The following is a 24316-nucleotide window of genomic DNA, read 5'->3' on the forward strand; positions in this document are numbered from 1 at the left end:
AGGTTAGGAATAAAACAGAATAACCTCTTTTTAGGTTGGACCAAACAACTTCGTTTTTGTTTTTTGTTTTTTTTAGAAGTTGGGAGGTATAGTTTACTAGATGACGTATAAAAGTTTTTTCAAAAAATTACAATTGGTTGGAATCGGGAAGAAAAAGGTAAATGTTAATTTGTTTACAATTTTTATCTGAGCCTATAGTGAAGATTTAAACAACACACTTTGAAGGCATAAAACAGTTATATACATGCTGAATTGAAAGATGTGGAAGTCTTTAAATTTATTACAGTTATAGGTCAAATATCGTGAAAAAATGCGAAAATGTTTTTCTATTGTTATTTATATAATATAGTGTAACAATGTAATACATTTTTATTGGTTACTGTATATTTACTGAATAGAGGATAGAAATAGACTGTACAGTGTCCGAATCTTTTTGCCACCGACTGTGCATATTTTGTAAACTTTCCGTCAAACCTATCAAATTCTCATATACGATTTCATTTCATAGTCTACTTTGGTGTCAACTGGAGAAACGGCGCGCATACACTTTTTCCTGGATGTTTTCATACAACAACGTGTGCCAGTAATGCTGATAGGTGCGGCGGGATCAGGGAAAAGTGTAATCATTGCTGAAAAGCTCGCATCCCTTCCGGATACCTATAATATTGCCAACGTGCCTCTTAATTATTATACTACATCCGGTAATCAAAATTCAATTAATTTAATACCAAAGGTAATAAGGGTCTAACTCACATTTAACACATCTCGAGATAAATCGATTTGTAGGTTACACTGCTCTTTAATGTTGTGATGACATTCTTCTGTACCTTAGACGCTTATTCCATTGGAAGATTTAGAGAACCAACAGAACATCTAGAGGGCGTAATGATACATTTTATTTCAGTATTTATTACAATGAGGAGAAGTAATACAAAAATACGAGGGTGACTCAAATATAAACGAGACTTTTGTTTCTGAGCGCGTAAATTTAAAGGGAGCGAGCGGCCGCTTCTAGTGTGCATTGGTTGGGATGTCAGGAGTGGGGAGAGCAGGCCGTTGTCCAGTTCAGACACGTTTGGCGGTAGTATTCAAGATGTCAGAGCAACAAGTACACCTCTCAGTTGCGCAACGCATTATTATTAAATTTCTCACACATGAAGGCGTCAAACCAATAGAAATTCTGCAAAGATTGACTGCACAGTTCGGGGATCAGACACTGTCAAGGGCTCGCGTGTTTGCCTGGCATAAGAAGTTCAAGGAAGGACGTGAACTGGTTGAAAATGTGGAACATGATCGTCGTCCTCGAACCAGCATTACGGAGGAGAACATTCGCACAATAAATGCTGCTTATTACTGTGAGCTTTTGAGGGAGGCAAAGGTTGCTTATCGTTCGAAAAGGCGTAACCAACCGATTCGAGACGTCATTCTCCTCCACGACAACGCCAGGCCTCATACAGCAGCTCTAACCTGCACAACATTAGAGGAAATAAGGTGGACTCCACTTGATCATCCTCCCTACAGTCCTGACCTATCGCCCTGCGATTTCCATCTCTTCGGACCGCTTAAAGAAGCACTAGGAGGACAACGATTCCAAGACGACGCGGCGGTGGAGGCCTTTGTGCGCAATTGGCTTCTGACACAGCACTCTTCTTTTTACGATGCTGGGATCAAAAATCTCCCAATCCGCTGGGAAAAATGCATTTCCAAAGCAGGAGACTATGTTGAAAAATAATATGTGCTTGGCTATGTTATTTCACTGAATAAAATTATTTTAAAAATAAAGTCTCGTTTATATTTGAGTCACCCTCGTACATAATTAAAACTATTTTAATTAGATGTATTATAGTTCCTTTTTCCGCAAATTTTAAACACCTAACACGTTTCTTGCTTTCAAAATTACATCACCTTTTTACTGCAATATCTGCAATCTGTGTGTACTAAAATGATTTATGGAGACTGTAAAATCATACTGTATTGTTAACTCAATTTTGATCGAAATGTGCTGTAGACCTTTATTTCCCATTGATATTTATATACACTGGTAGTGAGTACATAATTTTTTTTATCAACGCAGTTGTATCTCCGCGAGGAGATTATTCTGTAATGGTCATATAATGTTTCTAAAAACTAGAATTTTATATTTTAATCGAATTGTACCATTACTATTACATACGATAGAAGTTCCTTTATCCGAATCCCATTGGTAACTGAAACTTTATTATTCGAAATATATAATTTAACATAATTTATGTCGAAATTATTAATCACTCTCAGATATCTGAACGTCAATTTCTATTATCGAAACTCAGCAGTAGTTGGTAGAGGGGGTAAGTGAGTTCTTATTATATTATTCGAATTCGATTATAGGTAATTCGCAATATTTTGTCTTCTAACCAATTTGGATAAACGAACTTCTAGCGTATTAGCTCGGATGATAGTTGGCTGTTGAACAGAGAGGACGTGTGTAAATCGCTCCGTCCAAATAAATCGCAATCTCGCGGAAAAACGGGATTAGGAGTGTGAGTAATGTGCCAGAGCGGGGTGCTAGCCCTTCTGATACATTAAGAAAACTAGACAGGCAGAGCGAACTAAATAAAAAGCTCACAAAGTGAAGAAGAAAATCTCGAGCCGAGTTTTGAGGTTATGCACGTTGTGATCAGTGGAGGGGGGAAGTGAGTTCGTGGAACGTGCATGTGACGTTTGGAAGGTTAGGTATACGCAGACGCCATGTTGGGGCAAGCGACCACTGCGCCACCACAGGGGCTACACGAGACACTGTACACTAACCCACCGACAGCAGCGCAATCTGGAGGACATTCCAATACAGACGCAACCGAGGATAACCAAATGGGCCCTACCGCGTCGTCGTATCAAGACCACGGCAACACGAGAGTGGACAACCAGGCCACAGGACGGGTCTCTACGCCTGGCGAGACGACAGGAAATAATGGAACGCCGATGGAGGAAACTCCAGCCCGCATAACGAGGAGCAGACGGAACAACACGGGCAGGTCGGAGGAGGTTTTCCTGACACCGACTGCTATAGAGGACTCGACCGCTCCATCCGAGCCACACCCGTCGCTGGCTCCGACAAGGGGAAAGAAAAGGAGGATAATATCAATGACTCCAGACATCTCTGAGGAACTAACATTGGAGGTTAGAACAAGTTCAGCGGCGGACGTTAGCGCCGAGGTCACTCGGCGGATAGCGGAAATAATGAGGGTGGCAAACACGTCGTCTAACCTCAAGGGGACGTACGTAAAAGTCCTCAGGGATGCAGCGGCATATATCGCCATCGCATGGAAGGACCGGGGAACGAAGGAGACTGGTCCAGCACCAAATGACGGCACCGCGACCATGAGGACAGTGGAAGCGAGACTGCTAGCTCTGGAGGAGGAAAATGCGGCCCTTCGTCAAGAACTAGCACGAAGGCCCGCGCCGGACCCCTCCTCGCGGGAAAGCAAGAGCAAGAGCGCGCGCATAGGCGCCCTTGAGAAGGAGCTCGAGGAACTCGGCCCAAGAATACTAGAGGCCATCGAGGAAAGAAATGGGGGCGGACGACCGCGCATCCCAGAACCCAGAAGAAAGGCAGACCACTCTGCCACCCCCCAAGACCATCCAGAAGTCGGCACCCCCGAAAGAACAGGGGAACGATGAATGGAAGGTGGTGGAGTCGCGGAAGAAAAGGAAGGAGAAGAAAACGCCCGCCCCTGCCGGCGATGAAACAAAGAAAGGGGCGACCTCGGCTACGCAGGTCAGGAACACAGGTGCACCGAAACAGAGCACCAACACCACGACCGCTACCAGGAAGGAAGCGGCCAAAACACAAAGGACGACTAAGCTACCCCGCACACCGCGAACGTCGGCGGTGACTATAACGATAAGGGAGGGAGCGAACATGTCGTACGCCGACGTGCTCGCAACGGCGAGGGAGAAGATCCCGTTGAAGGAGATCGGCGTAGAGGCCGTCGAAATGCGGAAAGCAATGACCGGGGCAATAGTAATCAGAGTCCCCGGCGATAAAGACAGAGGGAAGGCGTCGCGTCTAGCGGCAAAACTCAACGAGGTGTTGGACCCAACAGCGGTGAAAATAGCAGCTCCAATAAAGACGGCGAAGCTGAGGCTGGCAGGGATCGACATCTCGATGAGGAAAGAAGAATTGCGGCGAGCGCTGGCCTCAGCAGCTGGATGCGGAAATACGGAGGTGCAGGTCGGGGAGATCGGCACAACCAGAAGCGGTTTCGGGACTGCGTGGGTCAAGTGCCCGGTGGCAGGAGCCCGGAAACTAACCCAGGAAGGGAAAGTGGCACTGGGCTGGTCCAAGGCCAAGGTAACAGGAGTCCCCATGAGACCACTACAGTGCTACAGGTGTCTGGAGCTGGGGCACATACGCGCGGTATGCAAGTCGACCGTGGACAGGGGACACATGTGCTACAGATGCGGCGAAAGCGGACATAATGCCAGAAGATGCCCCGCCGCCACACCTAAATGCCCCCTGTGCGAGTCACTAGGAGCACCCGCCAATCACAGAATGGGCGGGAAAGCATGCACTCCTCCGAAGATCAAGGGGAAGCGTCACATCCGTGAGCCGACCGTCGCCTCCAGGGGAACGACACGAGGAAGCACCGCCGAAACAGCGGTAAATGGCAAGGAGGAGGCCATGGATTTGAACGAGTAAAATCAAGGGCCTCCTCCAATGCAATATAGGAAGAGCGAGACGAGCACAAGACCTACTCACCCAGACCATACGGGAGAACAGGGCCGCCCTCGCGGTAGTGGCTGAGCCGTACCGCGTCCCTGACGCTCCCAACTGGATCGGAGACGTGGACGGATTGTCGGCCATAACCTGGGATTCAGCGCAGGGCCCCCCCGGAGTTCTGCTCGACCGCGGAAACGGCTACGTCGCGGTCGAGTGGGCCGGATAGCGGTAGTAGGGGTCTACATTTCCCCCAACAGCAGCTTGCCGGCGTTCGAGGATTATTTAGAGAGACTCGGGGAATGCGTCAGACGATGCCTTCCCCGCCAAGTGCTCGTCCTCGGGGATTTCAACGCCCACTCAACACAATGGGGAAACCGCATGACGAACACCCGAGGAAGATGGCTGACCGAATGGGCCGCGGGTCATGGGCTCCTTCTGGCAAACAGGGGCTCAGCAAAGACCTGCGTGGCGTGGAGGGGAGCCTCCGTGGTGGATCTCACATGGGCCACCCCCGAATTACACCGGAAGATTCTCAACTGGAGAGTCGCCGAGGGGGTTGAGACTCTGTCCGACCACCTCTACATAAGGATGGAACTGGCCATCGGCAGGGGGGACACCAACAGCCCTCGAAGAGGAACGAACCACCCCGGCCCAACGCCACCCAGATGGCGTCTGAAGGAGAGGAACAAACAGATGCTACAGGCGGCAGCCATCGTCTCGGCCTGGAGCTGGGACGCCCAATGCACGAGCGCAACCAGTAGTATCGACGAGGAAGCGGAAGACCTCCGTAAATACATGAACGCGGCGTGCAATGCCTCGATGCCGCGCTCCAACCCGAGCAGTGGACATTTGAACAAAGGAGTCTACTGGTGGACACCAGAGATCGCGGAGTTGCGAGAGAGCTGCAACAGAGCCCGCAGAAGATTCGCACAGGCACAGCGTCGCAGACAAACTCGCGACGAGGAAGAGATCTCCCACCCATACGAGAAATACAGGGAGGCAAGACGTACCCTCCAACGGGAGATTAAGATGGCCAAAGCGCGGTCCTGGACGGAACTCGTGGACGCGGTCGAGTCTGACCCATGGGGGCGGCCGTATAAAGTAGTGACGCACAAACTGCGTACTTCGGTTCCCCCGATAACAACAAACATGGACCCGATGCTACTGGACGAGGTCGTTGGGACCTTGTTCCCCAGACAGGACGACAGTGCAGGGCAGCCAGAAACGTCCCTCCCCTCCACCACACCCAACGATAACGACGAAGTGGCAACAACGACAACGGAGTGGAGTGAGGAGCTGCATGTCACCGAGGAAGAGCTATTAGAAGCGACGAAGAGGACAGCAGCCCGCGACGTGGCACCAGGCCCGGACGGAATCCCAGGCCGAGTATGGGCAGAGACGGTAAATATAATGGCTCCCCGCCTGCGACATCTATTTGATAAATGCCTGAAGGACGGCATGTACCCACGGGCATGGCGAACAGCGAGACTGGTCCTGCTACGAAAGAAGGGTCGTCCGCTAGATTCGCCGTCCGCATACAGGCCGATATGCCTGCTGGACGAGGTGGGCAAGCTCCTGGAAAGGATAATTGCAGCGCGTCTAGAGGCTCATATGGAGCGACGAGAGCCTGGGTGGCACGACAGCCAGTACGGGTTCCGCCGAGGACGCTCGACAGTGGACGCGGTGAGACGGCTACGCTCTAAGGTGGAGGCTATGGTCTCCCAGGAAGGAGTGGCGATAGCGGTCTCACTAGACATAACTAACGCCTTCAACTCCATCCCATGGGCAAGGATCTTGGAAGCCCTGAACTACTACGAGATACCGGAGTACCTCGTAAGGGTTATTAGGGCATACCTCTGCGACAGGTGCATCATATACAACACCAAGGATGGGGAAACGAGGAAACCGGTCGAGTGCGGTGTACCGCAGGGGTCAGTACTAGGCCCAATCCTCTGAAACACCGCTTACGACCGTGTACTTCGATGCCCTATGCCCCCGGGTGCGGGTCTAGTGTGTTACGCAGACGACACCATGATACTGGCAGGGGGCCGATGGTGGCACGAAACCGTCAGACACACAGAGGACGCGGTGGCGTGCGCGGTGAACGCTATCAGGAGACTCGGACTGAGCGTGTCACCAACCAAATCGGAAGCCCTGGGGTTCTTCGACCGGCGACGAAGAGGACCACCACCACCAACCGGACTGTCCATCAATATCAACGGAGAGGAAGTGCCGGTGGGACACCAGATGAGGTACCTGGGTCTCATCGTCGACAGCCAGTGGACCTTCGAGCCGCACATTGAACAACTGGTCCCAAGGGTGACTGCCGCGGCCAACGCCCTATGCGGCCTACTGCCGAACGTGGATGGAGCGGGAGTGGGCGTTCGCCGACTGTACGAGGGAGTAGTAAAATCCCGAGTACTCTACGGAGCCCCAGTGTGGGCCGAAGACATGATGGAGAGCCGGCGCAGCCGGCTACTACTAAGGAGGCTACAAAGGACGACCGCCATCCGCACAGCAAGAAGCTACAGGACGGTGTCATACGCGACGGCGACCGTGCTGGCCGTGTCCCCCCCCCCCCTTGAGCTGCAAGCCCTCGCACTTCGAAGGGTATACGACAAAAGGAAGATCTTACGCCTGGACGGGCGCGCAGCGACGCCACCACCCGACAACAGACCACCGTCGAGTGCACGGGAAGAAGCCAAACGGGAGACATGGGAGCGATGGCGCTCTCAACTGGTCGAGGAAGACACTACACGGCAACACCGGGCTGTTCGCGCCGTGCTCCCCAACTGGGAAGCATGGAGAGAACAAGGCGGGGTACCGCTGACATTCCGTATGACACAGATGCTCACAGGTCACGGAGTGTTCGGTGAGTACCTACTACGGATCCGGCGGGAGGTGACCTCCATATGTCACCAATGCGAGGAAGAGGAGGATACGGTACAACACACGTGGGAGCGATGCCCGGCATGGGCAGACCAGCGCCACGTCCTGCAACTCGACATCGGCGAGAGCGTAGCCCCAGAAGCGATCGTGAAAGCCATGTTGAGAGGGCACCAGGAATACACCGCTCCTTCCGTCCGCTCCTTCTGCGAGCAAGTGATGTTAGCAAAAGAGCGGGCGGAGAGAGAAAGGAAAAGGAAACGCGACCCAGCAAGAGTGGAGCGACAAAGCCGCCGCCCCAGCTCGAGCGACAAGACTAGGAAAACGGAACACAAGGGATGTGGTCCCCTCCTAGCGGACCAACACAAATATGGACGCCTCCCTCCTGATAAAAAAGGGGAGAACACGACGAGGCGTGCTTCTGGTAGAAATTCGCGAGAGAACCCGGGGCACCCCTCCAAAACGTAAGGCTGGCCACCGTGGAGTTTTTAGTCGGTAAGAGTCCGACACTACTCGACCGGTGCAATGCAACGGCGAGTGTCCATGAGGATTTCTCCACGTACAAAAAAAAAAAAAAAAAAAGCGTATTAGCTCAACTCTATTTTCAGACTAATTTTCAAACGGATGTTCCACAATTATTATCTTTTCTTAATTCATAAACTGCCATCAGTATTAAAGAGTAGTTAATTATATAGATAAATATATATTTATATTGACCTAAAAGAATTTAATTTCAAATATTCTGTTTATATAAAATATAAAACTGTACTATAAAAAGATAAATGTCAAATATAGATTATTTATTCATGCAAAACTTTGTTTCCGAGAAAATTGTTTTTAAGGTTAATGTAACTATAATATAGGTTATATATGTTGTAATATGCTGCAATGCATGCATGGACATCTAGATTTCATGAAATTTATATCAGTTTCAGTTTATCAGATTCTTTTCAATTTGTAGCATGATATCAATTACTATTCAATACAATACTACTTCCTACAGTACACTACAGTACACTCAATTTCTATTATCAATAATAGAAAATATGTTGGTTATAGAAAATAAATAATTAAAGACTGAGAGGAAATGGGTAAAAAGGTCGTTAATTGAGAGAATCTGATTTTCTAATTCCGCGTTATTAAAGAGACTAGATCAAACGAACCGAGCCATTATAGAAATTATTTGCGTATGGATGATTCTGCTTTTTAATATATATTGGGTAAAAATTGACCAAGGATTGAAAAACAAAATACAATGATGAGAATCTACCGTAAATTATATTTGATAACAGTGCTGCCTTCTACACATTGAAACTTATATTCCAATTGTGCCTTACTTACCAACTGATGGTATTCTGATTCCTGCATTGGTATAAAATTACATCTAATAACGATTCGCCGATACCGATCTATGTACATTGTACATGTATCATGAAACCTAAGTGTCAACAAATGCCACAGTAAATTAATATTTCTATTCATGTCTACGTTTTATCTTGTTACAAAAAATCGATTCAAAAATAGAAGAAAACGTGAGAATCGTTATCGACCGTTGCATTCCCAAACTGTTGGTACAAAGAAAGAGAATCAAAGCAAAAAAAGCCTGTTAGTAAAGAGACGTTTAAACGTTTACACGTTTTTCAAGTTCTTTCAACATTTGCTCGCAGACGTTCTCTTGTTTTCCATTCCAATGGAAAACAAAATACTCACAGACGTGAAGTTTATGGGGCTTTTTCGTGGATAACATTATATAGATTGACCTCGGTCACATCACTGCAGATAATCGTCTGTCAAAGTAGACAATGTTTTTATCCGCGGATTGTCTGTGGCCTTGAATTTTGTCTCTCGTGCTTTGATTTTCCACGAGAGGCAGATGCGAATTGTGTGTCACAGAGACACTGTGAAGCAATATGATTGGCATTTGAAGATACAACTATTAAGAAAGAGAACCTTTCAAAACTGTTGAACTAAGATTTAAAAGAACCGAACATCCGCTGCTTTCTAAGTTGAATTTAAATTTTAAGTATTACTTTTTTAATTTTGGATTATATTGCGATGATTAGTTCATTAAACTTGTTCGGAAAATGAAGTCAGAACAGTTGAAAACTATGATTAATCTACTGTGAATTTGTGACTAATACTTGTCTTCTAAATGTATCATTAATTATAGGACATCCTACATATCTTAATTTAAATGATTCTTTAAAACTTTTTTAACACATTCGTAGTAACTTTTCCGACGAAAAGAATTTGAAGAAATGAATTTTTCTTTTTTATATTTCCAGCATCAATATGCCGTTATATTTCAAAAGATATTCCAAAAAATATTTAACAATAGAAAATTCTTTTTACTACATTTTTTAACATGGGAGTGGGATTTGTCGTTTAGACAAGCCTTTAATATAAACTATGGCTTCTGAAAAAAATATTTCTGTGGGATACATTTAGGTTATAAGATCTATACATATAACATTTCAACTCTTTATTTTCAAAATTGTTATTATTACTATTATTTAGAAATATTTATTTACATTGTTCATTTACAGAATTATAATTATAATCATAGTTATTTACAAAAATCCCATTTAAAAATAGCACCTTAACAAATTTCAAACCCTGTCCTCACTGATATCACTAGTGTAGGCAAATTCTCTGGTGGCTGTTTATCTATCTACAAGACATATGAACTCCTTCTACAATGTCTCAAAGATTGGCAATTGATTGAAAGGACTTGAGACTGTATTTTCCAAAGCGAGGTTCGTGAGGTCGGCAACTATAGATTCCATCCGTACCGAATGAGTTAATAAAAGAGAAAAAAGAAAGCTACACATTGTTTCTCGATTTCAAAATTTTATTCATTAGTGCTTCTTGATTGTCACATTTTCTATATAGTTCTTTTTTACAACATAATTAAAAGTTTAATTACATATTCAAGAAATGTTACAACGAATAATGGAAAAGCATTTGGAGAAAAAGACTGGTAGAAATTATGGACCACCCGGTATGAAAAAGTTAATTTACTTCATCGATGATATGAATATGCCCGAAGTCGATACATATGGAACCGTTCAACCTCACACACTCATTAGACAGCATATTGACTACAATCACTGGTATATATAAATATTATTATAATATATTATATATATAATTATTTTATGTGGTATATAAAAACATTATGTATAATGTAAATATTACGATAAAATTCTAAAGCTGAAAGTTCAATTTCCTCACTTTCTACTGGTAAAATATTATTTCGAATGACAAATTTAACTACTTTAGGACTATATTTATCTGAATTCTATTTATTAGATCGAAGTTTGGATCGTTATCCTGGTAAACTACTATCTCGCGATAGAATCCATTCACTTCAGCTAATTCCTAATTTGAACAAGAAATTACAATGTAATGGAGAGAGTTAGTGAAATCCTATTACATAAACTCTAGCTTTGTGCAACTCAGATAAATGGAGTTCTACTGTAATAAATCTTCGAGGCGATTAGTATTCTTCACAAAACGAATGTTTTCATTGTTTCTTATTTTTATCTATAGAAAGTCTCGACATAAATAGAAAAGCAATCTCTGTTCATAAAAAGATGTAATTTAATAAGATTAACGGTTCACGGTAAGAATCAAAGGCACCTTTCGACAAGAGAAAAACATATACAGGGTGTTTCGTTTATCTTAGATTTTTGAATACCTAGTTATTTCTGTCTGTAAAAGAATTATACGAGGACAAAGTTAATCGGAACAACAAATATTATGGTTCTCCTTGATGATTCTCCTACTTGAAGATTATTTTTCTTCGAGTTTTCAATGTTTTGAACATTGTTTAGTAAGCAGGATTTTTTTTAATGGGATTACATATTTTTTTGTATTCCCATCAATGCGTTCTTTCATTATTTATAAAAAAAGCAGCAATGAACATGGATCAGAAAACAACTGGCATAAGAATATTTCAATTGTAATTTTGTAAGACTTACTGTATATGTGTTATTGTTATTGTTATCATTGTTCATATCGTCGAATGTAATCAAAAAGATTTTCGCCATTGGTAATGATTATTGGTAATCAAAATAAGACTTCCGTCATCTAGAATGGTTATCGATAACCAAAAAAGAATTCCTGTCATCAATATTGGTTACTTATAACCAAAATCATTTTAGCAACGATTAATTCTTACATCACAATTTTTAAAAACTGGACTGTAATAGCTATCATCTCTGGTTTTCTTAGAAAGAACAACCTTGGAAGAAAAAGATGAATCATCGTGTTGGACCAATTAGTTTTGTCCTTACACAATTCATTGGTTTGGCAGGTTTAACTAACATATTAACATATTCAAAGTAAACGAAGCACTTACTACTTATTCGTTCCTTTAAAAACACATGTTAAAGAGATCAATCAACTGATATCTACCATTACCTTTATAACTTTTTAAAATTCAATATCATACTATAGACTCTTAATTTCCATCTAAAGTTTTATCTATATTCTTTATTTTCTTGTTATGAGATATCTGTTAAAGACAGATGTTTTCACAGTTTTATAGTAGGTTAGCATAATCTCAGCTATCGTAAATAATAATTTGATGGAATTTTAGGTACGACAGGACGAAATTGACGTTAAAAGAAATTCAGAATACACAATATGTATCCTGTATGAATCCTACTGCTGGAAGTTTCACAATCAATCCTCGTTTACAAAGGCATTTCGCTGTTTTTGCAGTTAGGTAAGATGAAACGAATTTAATTGCTGTGCAGAATTGCCTTAACTTGTGAGACAATATGTTTATTCGCAGAAACATGGAAAATGTACCAGCATTATGTTTTCTATAATTAATATAACATACGTAGGTCATACAGGTTGAGACACGTAAAGTGTGACAGCTGAATATTGTCGAAAATGAATTCTGGCTTTCGCGTAATTGGATTTTTTCTACATGAAGCGATCAAGGACATTTCAAGGTCATGTATATATATATATCATCATATTATATATGATACATATTCAGATAATATATATATACATTTCCTAATTTCTATAATATTTTTGAGTGCTATTTCGCCATTGTCTGCCCCAAAGGATTGCCAAATTGCGTTTAATGTGTCCTGAACTTCGCTGTATCTGCGATTTGTGTTGTTTTTTAATAATTAGCTGTGTGAGATGACAGCTTCGCGTACCTTAATGATCTCTAACCATTATTATGCCATCTTTGCCAATGAAAGGACTTAACGATAATAATTTATTATTTCGACTTATGCTCATAGTGTTCATTAGTAGAAGTGGTATTAGTTGTAGTAACGTAATGATTGCAACGAACGATGTACAGTATTTTCTCCGTCATTGATTGAAAATCGGATCTCCACGACGATCAATTATCATGTACAGAACTCGATGGTGGGTGAATGAAAAATTTCGAAAGTAACAGTTTTCACCTGTCTGTCCAATTCATACACACTTGGATCACTTTGGTTTTACTCGTTCATTTGGAAGTTTCTTATTTACGTGTTCGATTTTATTTTCAATTTTGTTCGCTTTGCATGATACCAGTATTGTCTCCTGGTCTCCGTGCTCCTTGCTTCTTTCTGATATGTAGCTCTATTTCCGATGTCTTCTTTCATGATGTATGCTTTTATTGTATCGGGTTTCTCTTCTTGAATAGAGATTTTTCTTCTTACAGGCTTTGAATGTTTCGAATGGCATAAATTAGTTCGTTTAATTATTGTCGGAAACGTATATGCTATGATTGTACTCTTTCCGTGTTTGTTTGCCTAGTCATTTTAAGTTTGTCGCAGCAACTGATTACTGTATTTAAGATTGAAACGTTCTGCCTGCGGCGTATAAATGTTTGTAGTTTTCGATTTCAACAAAGCGGATATTTCTTTTCTTACTTTCAATTATTTTCTTGATAATAATTAATTTTAAATGCAGTGGTCTTTGGTAACATTGACTTCTGGCGTACCTGACATTCTTTATGATGCTTTCTATACCAAGGTCGTCTCTTCCTCCCCGGGTTTCGATTTATTCGTTTGCAGCCTCTACCAGTTGTTTGCCTAAGTTAACCGTAGGACTCCTTCGCATTTGACAAGATAGTGCCACTGTAAGTTGCGATATCGATACAAATTTTGTTGATGTGACTGACTCTTTTTTCATATCGTCGGAGAATGTTTCTATTCTGGGGGTTTTATATGAGTATCTACTGGATCCGCCTTCAGTGAACATAGATAGGTGCAGAGCTTTTCTGAGTTTTTCAATTTTATGTACGCGTTTCTTCTTCTCTGTAGCTAACATTTTCAATTAGTATTTCTTTCATTTTGTTAAAGTCTTGTATATTATGTAGGTATAGCATGTGTTTACCTGCATGTATTCGTTTAATATGGAATGACTATGTGTTTGGAGTCTCTTCAATAAGTTTTGCGGATCTTAGAAGGTGATGTTAATTGGGGGGGGGGGGTAATTGTCTCTTTGTGGCGGCTATGGTTTCTGGGAGTTCTTTCGTGAAGAAGCTGATAGCCTATCTGAGATGTGTCTAATTATTCGGTATCAAGGTTGCTGGCGAAAGGCCCTCTGCGTGATGCGCGAGGACTGCGCCTGGGTCGTTCGGGGCTTCGTTGGTGATGGCTTACATCTTGGTCTATTATTCTCTCTCGGATTTGTGATTTTTTCACCCGATTGGCCATATGCATGCTTGCTTTACTTCATCGATTTTCACCCTTGTCCCTTATCAATCTCAAAGTATAGTTAGAACTCATGGGTTCTTCTATGTCTATTATTTGAGAATATTGCTGTAGCTATGAGTGGGGTCTCTTGTGATAGTAACACGCCGAATCTATGTCTTGTAGGTGTTATTGCTATTTGGCTACCTTCTGCTGGCTTCTACAAGACGTACAATTATGTCGTAGGATAAAACAGATATGTGCAGCCTTGGCTGGCTTCGTTTACAAGAAAATGGACTGTACAGTTAAGCAGAGGGAATTTCATAATTGATTTTGGCGAAACCAAAGCGAAAAATGTCATTTTACATTTTCGACTTCATTTTCATCGCGCGCAGGGAATCACCATGCTTCGGTTTGTATCATAATTTTTGCATTCTTTCAAACGACATATGTATGTATAATACTTGTACATTCTCCAATTCCGAATATTGAATACAAGAAAAAAAAAAGAGTTGCAATTAATTGGGAACAATTCCAGGTAAACAATAACTGATAATAACGATAACAACAAAAAAGAAAACGCGTTGTTAAAGTCAAAAAGGGAGCTCTTCTCTTGTTGGCTAAGTGTTAAAAAAAGTAAAAAAGCCAACACCACACGGAGTTCCCAAGCGGTCACCCATCTAAGTACTACCCGTGCCCGGCGCTGCTTGACTTTCGTGATCGGACGTGAACGAGTATTCTCAACGCGGTATGGGCGTTGGCTGAGGTAGTCAGTTTTGTTATTTCATGTTATTGAATAGACAAAATATTTAAGAAAATATACAAGTATATACGAGGATAAATGTTATTTTTAGACGTGTATTCAAATGTATAAAATTTTTCCTGTCTTCGTTTCCCAGATAATGGATTGTGAAGTTCCATCATGTAGGTACGCGTATACTTAAAAAGTAGCGAGTCAAGTGGCCGGAACTTCATAATTGATTTTCTGGAAAACCAAGCCTTGTGTCAAAAATTGCCACTTCATCCTCGGCTTACTTTTGTATAGGGAATCAGCCCCTTTCGACTTGCACCTTCATAATACTCTAACTTCCTTGTTTACTGCAATTTTACAACTGTAGCGGCACCCGACAGTAAATTTTCCAACGATTTCTATCCCGTTGCTCTCTACACAAAGACCCTATTCTTCGGATAAGATGATTGATTGGCAGATGTCGATACATCTTCACAGTATATTTTCAGCTAGCCTAAAGACCCGCTATAAATTCTAGCATTTGTTTAGCTAATGTTCTTCAAACGAACAAATAGTCTTTGTCTTGATAGTCGCTAAATCTATCAGCTGCTACGTGATGATACGGGAAATCTGCTCTTCTCACATACGACGCTTCCCGCTAGCAACTTCCCCTTAAGGGCGGTTAGCATCCTTCTTCAACCACCAATATAGAAATCAACTAATCGAAAGCAATTTCTCTCACTTTCCTAACGAAAATTTTCCTCGACGAATCCGATGATCTCGTATCCGTAGACAGTCGTTAGAAGTCAGTCGCGAGCCGATAGTCTACAGTTGGTAGTTAGCAATGATAGGTGACTAGAGTGCCTCAACATATCTGGAGCAGTCATAATCCGAACTTGTATCGCGCATCGTACGCATCGCATAGAAGTCGAACTTGTAATCGCGAACCGCCAATAGTTATCGCGAATTCTACGCTTCACTGGATTGCGTACAACTACCAACAGCAAAATACTAACATCATAACACAGCGGATTGAGCCCGGTTGAACTCGTCGTTCTTTTGTCGTCAGTAGAGTACTTGTTGCAACAAATTCGAGTCGGCCGAAGATATGATCGTTGGTTAAGTCATTGTGACGTGAGAAAATTCGGGATCGAAACTAGGTCTTTGATTTCTATGGCGTATGAAAGCCAATTTTTTATATTACCTGGACTTGTAGAATACTCGTGTCTTCAATTGGGATGACCGTAGTCCTTCGGTTGCCAAACGTCCGTAGAGTTGGTTGGAAGTTTCCCAGTTGAGAATGATGACCATCCTGGCAGGGATCGCCAAATCTGTTACATCGAAGACAGGGGAAGCTTCCTGCAAACTTAAGGTCTCAATTCGGTGATAAAAACCGTATTTATTTCTTGTGCAAAGCATGTCGAAAATGCAACATCCTAGTTTTTAAATACAAAGCTTCTGGTTTAACAAAATCAATTTACAAAGTTTCGTCCACTTCATCCTCGCTGTCTTCCAAGTGCACAAGTACATGAGGGAATCTCACGTACTGAGGGAAGCCACGCATACTTTTATATATCTGAATGCACAACTGATTTTTACACCAATTTGCATTACTCTAAGCACTCTATTTTTTTGAAAGTCAAAAACAAATAAGAGAAATACTTATATCAGCCAACGCTCATACCGCGCTGAGTGCACTGGTGTCGTCAATTAGCTGTGAAACTCGAGCAAGTCGGACCGCAGATCCCAAAATAAATACGACGCGTAGGACTTGTTAGTGAGCGTTTCAAATTATGCAGTGGCATTTAGTAACAAAAGTGATAAATAGTGCACGTGTTATTCTCACTATGAAAACAATCAACGTAATGAAAGAAGAAGAAGAAACTAGAAGACAACGGAAATGGTGACCAAAACAATGAATCGGCACCCTCCATAATCAGAATGATAAAAGTCACCAGAAAAAAAATACTATTGCAAAAATCGACCAAGAACTTTCTTAGCAACATAAGCCTTGGCTCCCAAAAGACGCGAGAATTCAATGCTCCGCGAAAGCTGATGAACAGTAACAAAAGGGCAAAAAGTAGCCAAGAAAGTAAGAACAAGGAAGAAAACATATTAGAAGAAATTATGAACCCAGCAGAAGGCAGCCCATTGGTAATAATGGCAACATGAAATAGATGCGACGTATTCCTGTCACAAGAGACACCACTCTCAAAGGTTTAGCAATATTCTCAAATAATAGACATAGAAGGACCCATAAGGTCAAACTGTATTTTAGAACTGATAAGAAAAAAGGACAAAAATCGACGAAATGAAGCAAGTAGGCAAACGACCAATCGGGTCAAGGAACCACAAATCCGGGAGAGAATAATAGATTAAGACGTATGCCATTATCAACTTGATCGTTCTGGGCGCAGCCCTCGCAAACCATGCAGCGGGCCTTTTTTCAGCAACCATAATACCGAAAAATTAGGCACATTCCAAACAGGCCACCAGCTCCTCCATGAAAGAACACACAGAAACCATAGGCCGCTACAAAAAGAGACGGACAGCCGCCAATAAACAACACCCTCCAAGACCCGAAGGACGCTGTAAAACTTATTGGAGGGACTCTAAACACAAAATCATTCCATATTAATTGAATACACACAGGTAAACACGTGCTGTATCTACATAATATACGAGACTTTAATAAAGCGAAAAAATGCTAATTAAAGTGTTAGCTACAGAGAATAAGAAACGCGCAGATGAAATGGAAAATCTCAAAGCTGTGCGCCTAACCATGCACACTGAAGACGAATCTGATAGACGCTCGTAGGGAACCACCAGAACAGAAACATTATTCAACGATTCGGAAGACGAGTCAGTTATATAAGCAAAACTTGTACCGGTACAGCAACATACAGCTGGATTGTCTCGTCAAACTCGAAGGAGTCCTATGGACAGCTTAGGCAAACTACCAGCAAAAGCTGCCAATGAATAAGTTAAAAACCGGGGAAGAAGAGACGACCTTGGTATAGAAAGCATCATAAAGAACGTCAGGTACGTTAGAAGTTAATGCTACCAGAAACCACTATCTCTAAAATTAATTCTTGTCAAGAAAATAATTGAAAGTAAGGAAAGAAGTACCCGCTTCGTTTAAATCGTAAACTACAAACATTTATACGCCGCACTAAGGTAGAATGTTTCAATACCACATACAGTAACCAGTTGCTGCGACAAACTTAGAACGACTAGGCAAGCAAACACGGAAAGAGTACAATTATACCATGTGCACTTCCAACAATAAAAAACGAACTAATTTGTGCCATTCGAAACAAACGTTCAAAACCTGTAAGCAGAAGAATCGCTATAGAAGAAGAGAAAACCGGCGCAATAAAACATACATCACGAATCTGAAAGAAGACATCGGAAATGTAGCTATATATCAGAAAGAAACAAGGAGCAAATGATACTGGTATCATGTAAGCTGAACAAAACTGAAAGTAGAATCAAGCATGTAAATAACCAGCTTCCAAATGAACGAGCAAAACTAAAATATTCCAAATGTTCATGAATCGGACAGACAGGCGAAAACTTACTTTCGAAATTTTTCCTTCACCCACCAAGGAAAGGTCTCATCTCTAGTGAACCGAACAACAGGGATCCCAGAAGCAACATATCTAGGGTCAACTGCTTCACCTAGACGAGATTACATTACCATTACAGAATACCAATCACCAGATAGGACCAGATCAAACTCCGACATTGTAGCGACACTCGACAGCAAACCTTCCAACCGTTTCTATGCTGTGGCTTGCTACACAAAGACACTATCCATCGGACAAGATGATTGCCAGATGTCAAAACATCTTCATGGGATGTTTTTAACTAGCTCAAGCTTCTTGCACCTCACCTCGTTCAACATCGAGCTTATTCGCTTTCAGTAATCGCGATTCTAAGTGTGCTAGTGAAATGGCAAATAACAACAAAGTAAGTACAACCAGTCAATTGGCCCTGATGCCTCCAGCGATGCCCCCGAAGCATCCTGTTTTGCGGCCAAGATTCAGGACAAAAATAATCAAGAACACACAAAATCTCTGCTCCTCAGCAGCCTAAATACAACAAAATAATACAAGAATGAAAAACACAAAAAACTGTAAAAACTACGACACATAATATAGCATGGCTACGTCGTACCATCGCGTATCGGTACCTTTGCCTAACACACCTTATGTTAATTCATAGTTTAAGAGAATTACATCCAATGCATAAAAAACTATCTTGGCATAAATAAACTCGCCCGTCCTTTTGCGTCAGACGAAGTCATCCTCACGCTTTGGAGGAATCGTCTTCCAGATCACATCAGGCAAGTCCTGCTTGCTGTCGATAGGAAGAACGTAGAAAAGCTAACGCGGACAGCTGACCAGGTAGAGGAAGCCCTTTAACAGAATGGCCAGCGCTCATCCAGTATAGCTGCCGTTACCGAGCCGCCTGTACAAAATGCGGTCCAACAACCAGTCAATCAGCCCTGGTGCCTCCAGTGATGCCCAACTCATCTTATTAAAATTCATTTATTGTGAATTACTCAAATGTATTGAAAAAAAATCTTGGTATAATAAACGTTGTTAAAAAAAAAAAAAGAAAAAAAAACCTCCAGTGATGCTCCCGAAGCGTCCTGTTTTGCGGCCAAGTTTCAGAAAACTACCACACTTATTTGTTAAAAGATTTATACAATAGTTATACTGAGGTAGAAATACTCACAGATCTACAAGCTTTGCAAATAAACGATGTCCATTTCACAAAAGTCTCGCGGCTTGCGACGAAAAGATCAAGAGAGAACAATATTGCTCCCAATTTACATAATTCAAATATCCTCCCAGAGCAAAGCGAATAACCTGTTAAATATCAGCCATCTAAATGACTTCAGGATAAAATGGGGAAAAATAATAAAAAAGAAAATGACAACGAAATGCCACAAATGCCAGCTGACAGAGCACACGGCTCAAAATTGCAACCTCAACTACCGCTGCGTGAAATACATTGAGTCACACGGACCCGGCGAATGCAATATAAAAAAAGAGGAAACAATAAACAAAAACAAAATCTACTGTGTAAATTGCAAAAACTTCGGGCATCCAGCGTCATACAAAGGATGCCCAAAACTTGTGGAGCTAAGCAAAAAGCTCAGCGAAAAGATTAACAAATCTGAAGAACCAAAAATCAAATGGATCATCCAAATAAGTCGAAAATACGTCCCTGAACTAAAGTTCTCGAACATAGTAAAACAAGGAACTAATTGAAACCAGGTCATCGAAAAAACACCGCAAATAACAAACATGTTTCCGCATTTAAATGAAAACCCTAATCCAACTGCAAACATACCCTACTACACATAATAAACGTCATTGAAGACTTCAAGAAGAGTATACTTAAAGCATTAAATGACCAACAAACGGGACTGAATGAAATAAAGCAGTCATTAAAAATTCACGAAGAAAGGATCGACTCCATCCTCAGCACTATCATTAGTATAAATGGCGAATAGCCAAAACTCACTCAGCTATCAATTACAGCAAACAACAAATCAATTGAAAGTAAAAAATTTACATCCAAAGTAAACAACAAAAAATCCTTCGGCTTTGATGGCATCCCAAACATTTTGCTCAAACGCTTACCTAACAAGATAAAATGGTACTACACAGTACTATTCAACAATGCTCTAAACAACACATATTTCGCCAGAAAGTGGAAAAAAGCCAAACTAATAGCCGTCACAAAAAAGAATAAAAACGGCTAAACACCCGTAAACCTACGACCTATAAGTCTCCTCCCTAACATAAGTAAAGTTTTCGAAGCAGTCATCAACAAGCTCTTAACTTCCTTCTGCAAAAAAATCAACATAATACCAGAAAACCAATTTGGCTTCCGGCATAAACATTCCACAAATCACATAATAAATGAACTTACGTCGGAGATCTGCTCTTAACTCAAAGCAATGAGTAGCCGCCTGCTTAATAGATCTCGAAAAAGCCTTCGACACAGTCTGAATCCCAGGCCTCATTTACAAATTAATAAAAAAAAACTTCCCGAGACGCTTAATCAAAATAGTCTGGGACATGATCACAAACAGAACATTCATAATGACCGAAGGTTCTCATACATCAAACACAAAATTCGCCATAAAAAATGGACTCCAACAAGGAACTGTAAATTCCCCGCTATTCTTCAACATTTACAACAGTGACGTATTAAATCTGTTAGACATGAATAAATCCACCCATAAACGTTCCATGGCCTTCGCGGATGACGTAATCATCTACTTAACAGGCCACAAAACTAAAAAAAGAAGAACAGAGCTGCAAGAACTCTTTGACAAAATTTAAGATTACCACCATACGTGGAATCTAAAAATCAACGCAAGCAACATCGAAACCACACTGCTTGGACCTAAGTCAAGTGAAATCGGCCCAGCAAAAAGAAAACAATGCAAAAGTTTTCCAAGAGCAATTTTTAAGAGAAAAAGCAATCGAAGGGGCACTCATATCGCACAAAAACTGCATAAAACACCAGGGTGTAAATATAGAAAACAAACTAAACTACAAACAACACGTCGAAATCCAACTCTCCAAGGCCAATAAAGCATTCTGGAGAGCAAAAAGATTATTCTACTCCAAACATCTCAAGAGCAATGTAAAAATTGTATGCTACCAAGCGCTAATCAGACCAATTGTATCCTACGGCTGTCCAATCTGGTACAACATACCAGCCTCGCTAATGGAGAAAATTCGCATTTTCGAAAGAAAATGCATTACAGCTTTCCTGAATACCTACAGATCCGAACACAGCGGATACAAAAGATACAGAAAAAATAAAAAAATTTACGACTTAGTCGAAATATTCTATTTTCTTGGTCAAAGGCAAATAAGAAAACTAGTCATTTCAGCTAACGATTATACCGCTCTAAACGCAATCGTTTCGCTTAAATCATGGTGCTTAAGACAGTGAATCGAAACCTCCCATAAATGAGGCAACTTAGAGAAAAATATTACTGCAAAAATAGATCAAGAATTTTCTTAGCAAGACGAGGCTCCCAAAGGACGCAGGAACTCAACCCTCCCCCAAACCTAGTGGAACAGGAACAAAAGGGCAGAAAGTGGTCAAGAACATAAAAGCAAGGGAGAGAGCACAATAGGAGACGTGAACAAAAAGAAACAAAATCATGAATTCAGCAGAAAGTTCCTCATATTACAATCACAAGAATCCATCATATCTCAGATACAATAACAGCCTCAAATAAAAACAATAAAAGAATCCACAACGCCAAACTCTACTTTAGAACTGATAAGGAAATATGCGGGCCAGCGGGTATATGGCCTCTCAGGACGGGAATTCACGAGTCCTAGAGAGAATAATAAATGAAGCAAGAAGCATATGCATCACCAACGAAGCGCTCAACGTATATCCCAGGCGCAGCCCAGCGAAATGGACAACGCAGGAGCTCATATCACCAGCAACATGGATACGGAAAACCAGACATATCCCAGACAGACCATCAGCTTCTCCAAAGAAGAAAATTACTGACACCACAGCCTCCTCAAATGGAGACAAACCGCGCCCAATATATATCACACACCAAGATTCAAAGAACGCAGTAAAACTCGTTGGGAAAACTCTAAATACAAAATCATCCAAATTAAACGAATATACGCAGATAAACATGTACTATTCTGACAATATATGCCAGACTTTAACAAAGCGAAATAAATCCTAATTGCAGCTAAGACAGCCTTTTACGCATATACACCCAAATCAGAGAAGTACCACACGGTTTTATTATAGGGTCTGAACACTAGCTTCTGCGAAACAGAAATAGTTGCAAAGTTACGAGCACAACAGATGTCTGTCGTCCAATCGAACAAAGATTGGCGCTTTTCAACAAAAAGATCAATAGAGAACAATGTATTGCTCCTAATTCACATAATCCAAGTATCCTCACAAAGTAATATTAGTAACCTATTAAAAATGAATCGTCTAAATTACGCTAGTGGAAAATGGGAAAAAATCAGAGAAAGTGACATTACACAAAACATAATGCCAACTGTTACGGCACATTTCACAAAACTGCAACCTTAATTACCGATGCGTAAAATACATCGAACCGCATGGATCTGACGAGTGCAAAATAAAAAAAGAAGACGCGATAAACAAAGACAAAGTGCACTGCGTGAACTGTCAAAACTACGGATATCCTGCCTTGTATAAAGGATGCTCAAAAACTTTGCAAAGAATTTTGCGGAAATTTGAACAAATACAAAGAATCAGAAATAAACAAAAAAATATTGCTCAAACAAGCTGCAAATTCATCCCGTTAAAGTTCTTAGACGTCTTAAGAGAATGAATAACCCGAAACCAAATCTCCGAAAACTAACCACATCAAAATATACTGTTCAGACGCAAAGCACTAGTTAAACCAATCATAACCTACGGCTGTCCAATCTGGTATAACTTACCAACTTCGTTAAGGGAAAGAGTTCTGTAGCAGCAGTCGATAACAAAGAACTTTCCAACGGTTTCGTCGGTAAGGGTTTACTATTAAAGTAAATAATCGTGACGTGACGGTTTTCGTAGACCGTATGAAACCTGCATTCATTTTACCGGATGACATAGAGGAAAAAACCGCTGAAACTCGTAACGTACGTCTGGGAGAAGAGTCCGTTTTCCCGATTGGTATCAGGCAGGTTTTCCTTAAGAGCTGTAAATTGTCAGACACAAGACGTATCGGGAAAATTTTTAAATAGCGACGACCGGAAAAATAGTGTACATAATTTTATAAATACGACTTAATTATAACGTTATTACTGGTAGGGGGGGTGATGTGGTGACACATGAGTCATAGGACGAGGCGATGCGAGAGCGACTCATGTTGTTGTGCCTCGGAACATTGACACCGCCTTGACACACGATACGTAAGATAAATAAACTCCGGGCAAAACAATGTTGCCGCTACGTGCAACCGTCGTTCCAAGAAGAATTTGAATCTTCCGACTCTCCCCCGTCCAGTATAAATAAACGGACACAATCGACAGGGCGAATTACTATTATCGAGCTATTATCGAGCTATTATTCAAGTTATCGAGTTATCCGCGAGCGATCTACTCTATCTGCGTAAATTACGAGACTTAAATTATTTATTCAAAATAAACTTGACGGTTGCAGCAGCAATCTTTCTCGTATTTGGTTGGCAAGATGGCGGCAAGTAGACAGGACGTTTGCAGATGGCTCCGTACGAATAAATTGCAATTCTACGGAAAAAGTGAGTCTAAAAACGCGGGAAGTGTCTCAAAACATAGTGCTAGTGCT

The 24316-nt window shown here is 41.6% G+C and overlaps 1 non-coding gene across 1 annotated transcript; it reads right to left on the reverse strand.

The window, feature by feature from the left end:
• Window positions 1-14887: 14887 nt before the first annotated feature.
• Window positions 14888-15006, reverse strand: LOC132915385 (5S ribosomal RNA). Its single transcript, XR_009659844.1, has one exon. It is a non-coding gene; the product is annotated as a 5S ribosomal RNA (ribosomal RNA).
• Window positions 15007-24316: the final 9310 nt, after the last annotated feature.

The sequence above is a fragment of the Bombus pascuorum genome, chromosome 16 (genome assembly GCF_905332965.1).
Source record: "Bombus pascuorum chromosome 16, iyBomPasc1.1, whole genome shotgun sequence".
NCBI lineage: Eukaryota > Metazoa > Arthropoda > Insecta > Hymenoptera > Apidae > Bombus > Bombus pascuorum.